The following is a 5,250-nucleotide window of genomic DNA, read 5'->3' on the forward strand; positions in this document are numbered from 1 at the left end:
TAAATTTCATGGCTTAGATTCTGAAAGCCCCAACTTGCACCTCAAGGACTTTGAGGAAGTAATTGCAATGTTACAAGTAAACAATGGCAATATGGATGTACTTAAGCTTAGGTTATTCTCATTTTCTCTAAAGGATCGGGCCAAAGCATGGCTCAACTCTCTAAGACCTAATACCATCACTTCATAACAAGCCTTAAGTAGAAAGTTTTTGAAAAAGTTCTTTCCTGAGCACAAAACAAATACACTAAAACAAGAAATCATGTCATTCTCTCAAAAGGGGAATGAACTATTTTTTCAAGCTTGGGAGCACTTCAAAGACATTCTAATTACTTGTCCACATCATGGTTATGAACCATGGCACATGATTGATGCTTTCCGAAAGGGGCTCACCATGGATACTCATCAGTTCATAAAAATGATGTGTGGTGGAACCTTTCTTGACAAAGATCATAATGAGGCTTGGGATTTTCTAGATATGTTAGCAGAGAATACTCAGACATGGGATGTCTCTGCTAAATCAGACCAAACTAGACCCATTCCTAGAGAGAAAGCGGGAATGTATGTCCTAAGAGAGGAAGACAACCTTAATGTAAAATTCGCTGCATTGGCTAGAAAGGTCGAAGCCTTGGAAATTAGGAAGGTTGATATGGTTAAAGCAAACACTTCCTTAGGTAATTTTTGTAGCATTTGTGGTGGTACAGACCATGACACAAAGGATTGTCTAATAATATCAGTTGTACAAAATATCACGCATGAGCATGATCAAGCATATGCTATAAATAATTACCAAAGGTCAGTTATGCAACTAATGGGAAACACGTACAATCCAAATTGGCGTAACCATCCTAATCTTAGTTAGAGGAATGGACCACAAATTAATGCGCCCAATGCACCTCAAATGCCTCCACAAAATAACTTCTTTGGGGCACCTAACAATGCACCATATGTGCCCCCACCAAAGCGATCATCTGTGGAGGATGCATTAACTACATTCATGAACTCTCAAGCTCAAATGAATCAGTCTCTAATCTAATCAAATCAGGAATTAAAGACAGCTGTGGCTAGGATTGAGACTCAACTAAATGCTAAGGAAAAAGGCACCCTTCCTTCTCAATCTGTGCCAAACCCTAGAAACGTACATTTCATTGGAGACTCAAATCCAAGTGAATTACATCATGAACAAGCTACGGCCATCATTACCTTTAGAAGTGGAAAAGAGATCGATAACAAGATAATGCAACCGGTAGAAATACCGGAGGATGAGCCACTGTCTCAAAAAAATGATGAACCGGCTATGGTTCAAGAGCCACAACAATAAAAGGATAAAGAGACTAAGTTATATGAGCCTCCAGTTCCATTCCCATCTAGACTTCGAACTGTCCCCATGAAATATCAAGAGGTGTTGGATGTGCTCCAAAAGGTTACTGTTAATATTCCTCTGCTTGATGCCATTAGACAAATTCCATCATATGCTAAATATTTGAAGGACTTGTGCACTGTAAAGAGGAAATTAAATGTGCACAAAAAGGCCTTCCTTACTGAGAAAGTGAGCGCTATCATTCAACAAAGGATTGTACCCAAATATAAAGACCCGAGAAGTCCCACTATTCGTTGTATTATTGGGAATTTTCAAATTGAGCATGCTTTGCTAGATTTGGGTGCAAGTGTCAACTTAGTACCTTATTCAGTTTACAAACAAATGGGGTTAGGCGAGCTTAAACCAACCACGATTACACTCCAACTCGCAGACCGCTCTATTAAGGTACCAAGGGAAATTTTAGAGGACGTGCTAGTCCAAGTGGAGAAATTCTACTTCCCCATGGATTTTATTGTACTAGACACTGAACCATGTATAAATGCTAGCGCTCAAGTTCCCATCAGTTTAGGCCGCCCATTCCTAGCAACTTCAAATGCAATCATAAATTGCTGGAATGAAATGATGAACTTGTCTTTTGGTAATATGACTCTAGAGCTAAATATTTTCAATCTATGTAAGTAGCCCATTGATAATAATGAAATCCATGAGTTGAATTTCATGGACTGCTTGATAGAAGAAGAGGAATTGGAACCTGGTCTGACTAAAGAATTGATTCAAGTCATTGGAGACTTGAAAAATTCTGATTTAGAAAAAGTGCTTGCTAAAATTTCTGATGATAATGAAAGCACTACCACCCAGGACATTGGTATGTACCAATGGAGACCGCGCACTCAAATCCTATCTATCGAGGACTTGCGACCTTTGCCATCACCAACCAATGTTCCAAAGCTTGATTTAAAACGACTACCAAATGAGCTTAAGTATGTATACTTAGGTGAAAATAAAACTTATCCTGTGATGATCTCTTCATTTTTAGAGAAGGATCAAGAGATTAAATTGTTGAAAGTTCTAAGGGACCACAAAGGAGCTTTGGGCTGGACCATTTCTGACTTCAAGGGTATAAGCCCTTCTATATGCACCCATCGAATCCACCTCGATGAGGACGCCAAACCAATTAGACAACCTCAAAGGCGTCATAATCTAAACATGATGGAAGTTGTAAAAAATGAGGTGATCAAATTGTTGGATGTGGGAATCATCTACCCAAATCCTATAGTGTTTGGGTGAGTCTAACTTAAGTAGTCCCAAAGAAATTCGGAATAACTATTATGCAGAATTCTAATAATGAACTCATACCAACACGTGTCACCACTAGTTTGCGTGTTTGCATTGACTATAGAAAATTGAATTAGGTCACAAAAAAGGACCATTTTCCTCTACCATTCATTGATCAAGTTTTAGAGAGGGTAGCAGGTCACTCCTTTTATAGTTTTCTTGATGGATATTTTGGATATAACCAAATAGAGATAGCCCTTGAAGACCAAGAGAAAACCATGTTCACTTGTCCATTTGGCACGTTTGCTTTCAAACGGATGCCATTTGGATTATGTAATGCCCCAGCAACTTTCCAATGGTGTATGTTAAGCATTTTTTCAAATATGGTTGGAAAGTTTCTTGAGGTTTTCATGGTGACTTCTCTGTATTTGGGAGTAGTTTTGAGGAATGCCTCAACAATTTATCTCTTGTCTTGTCTAGGTGTGAAGAGAAACACCTTGTCTTAAATTGGGAGAAATGTCATTTCATGGTTCAAAGGGGAATTGTTTTGGGCCATGTTATCTCCAAAAATGGAATCGAGATAGATCGCTCAAAACTCGACATTATAGCTAATCTACCTGTCCCCAGAATTGTTAGAGATATTAGATCACTTATAGGGCATGTTAGTTTTTATAGAAGATTCATCAAGGACTTTAGTGTCATTACTATACCCTTGACCAATCTTCTTCAAAAGGATGTTCCATTTAAGTGGACAGATGAGTGTGCAAGTGCCTTTAATAAAATTAAATCATCCATTACCACTGCACCTATATGCGTCCACCAGATTAGACACTTCATTTTGAATTAATGTGCGATACAACTGATTATGCCATAGGGGATGTTTTGGGCCAAAGGAAAGAAAAACGACCCTACGTTATTCACTATGCGAGTAAAACTCTAAACTCGGCTCAAGTGAATTACTCAACAACTGAAAAAGAGTTACTTGCAGTAGTTTTTGCTTTGGATAAGTTTAGGTCCTACTTGCTGGGATCCAAAGTGGTCATTTTCACGGACCACTCGGCTTTGAAATATTTGTTATCTAAGAAGGATGCAAAGCCGAGACTTTTGAGATGGATCCTCCTACTCTAAGAATTTGACTTAGAGATAAAAGATAAGAAATGAGTAGAAAACGTAGTGGCCGATCACCTTTCTAGATTGGTGTTAGATGATTCCACTAAGGAGATACATATCCAGGACACTTTCCCTGATGAACAATTATTTGCGATCTCCAAATTGCCTTGGTATGCGGATATAGTGAACTATCTTGTAACGGGAAAAATGTCATATCATTGGAAGTCACAAGAAATGAAGCATTTTGAAACCGAGGTTAGGAACTTCTTCTGGGATGACCCATATTTATATAAATATGAGACTGATCAAATTTTTAGACGTTGTGTCCCAGAGGATGAAGTTCGAAGTGTTATTTCTTTTTGTCACATGGAAGCATGTGGTGACCATTTTTCTGCTAAGAAAATCACTGCAAAAATCCTGCAGTGTGATTTTACTGGCCCACCATGTTTAAAGACACCCATGCTTTCTGTGTTACTTGTGATAGATGTCAAAGGTTGGGAAGAATGTTTCGGCGTAACATGATGCCTTTATCCCCAATTTTGCCATTAGAGATTTTTGATTGTTGGGGTATTGATTTTATGGGTCCATTTCCATCTTCTTTTGGTTTTCTTTATATATTGGTTGGTGTGGACTATGTTTCAAAGTGGATTGAGGCAATTCCAAGTAGGACTAATGACAACAAAGTGGTCATACGATTCCTTAAAGAAAATATTTTTGCTAGATTTGGAACTCCAAAGGCCATTATTAGTGATGACGGGTCTCACTTTTGCAATAGGATATTTGAGGCTTTGATGAAGAAATATGACATCAAGCATAAAGTGAGCAACCCATACCACCCACAAATGAGTGAGCAAGCTGAGATTTCTAATCGGAAAATTAAACATATTTTAGAGAAAACTATAAGGCCAGATAGGAAGGATTGGTCCCTCAGACTATCCGACGCTTTATGGGCTTATAGGATTGCTTATAAGACCCCGATTGGAATGTCTCCATACAGATTGGTGTATGAAAAGGCTTGCCACTTGCCTGTGAAATTGGAACATAGAGCCTACTGGGCAATAAAGAAATTAAACTTTGATATGGATCAAGCAAGTGGACAAAGGAAATTAGAGTTGAATGAATTAGAGGAGCTGACGAGATACTCCTATGAAAATTCTAAAATTTACAAAGAGAGGACCAAAACTTTTCATGACAAAAATATCATCAGGAAGAATTTTGAACCTCAGCAAAAGGTCCTATTATACAATTCTCGTCTCCAGTTCTTTCCGGAAAAGTTAAGATCAAGATGGATAGGACCCTTCATTGTGAAGAATGTTTATACTCATGGGGCTATTGAAATTGAGAATCCACGTAATGGCAATGTGTATAAGGTTAATGGTCAGAGATTGAAGTCTTATGTGGAAAACTTTCATTTGGGAGAGGAGTCCGTCCCTCTTCATAAGCCAGAATATTCAGATTGATGCTCCTAGTCTGACGGAGCATTTGTATAGGATTTGTATCATATTCAATTTTTTTAATGTCACATAGCAGGTGAGTTTTTCATGGCA

At 38.2% G+C, this 5,250-nt stretch overlaps 1 non-coding gene across 1 annotated transcript; it reads right to left on the bottom strand.

Moving 5' to 3' along the window:
• Window positions 1-241: 241 nt before the first annotated feature.
• LOC131244857 (small nucleolar RNA R71) lies at window positions 242-348 on the bottom strand. The gene has a single exon (XR_009170628.1). It is a non-coding gene; the product is annotated as a small nucleolar RNA R71 (small nucleolar RNA).
• Window positions 349-5,250: the final 4,902 nt, after the last annotated feature.

This window comes from Magnolia sinica, chromosome 4, assembly GCF_029962835.1.
Source record: "Magnolia sinica isolate HGM2019 chromosome 4, MsV1, whole genome shotgun sequence".
In the NCBI taxonomy this organism is placed as follows: Eukaryota; Viridiplantae; Streptophyta; class Magnoliopsida; order Magnoliales; family Magnoliaceae; genus Magnolia; species Magnolia sinica.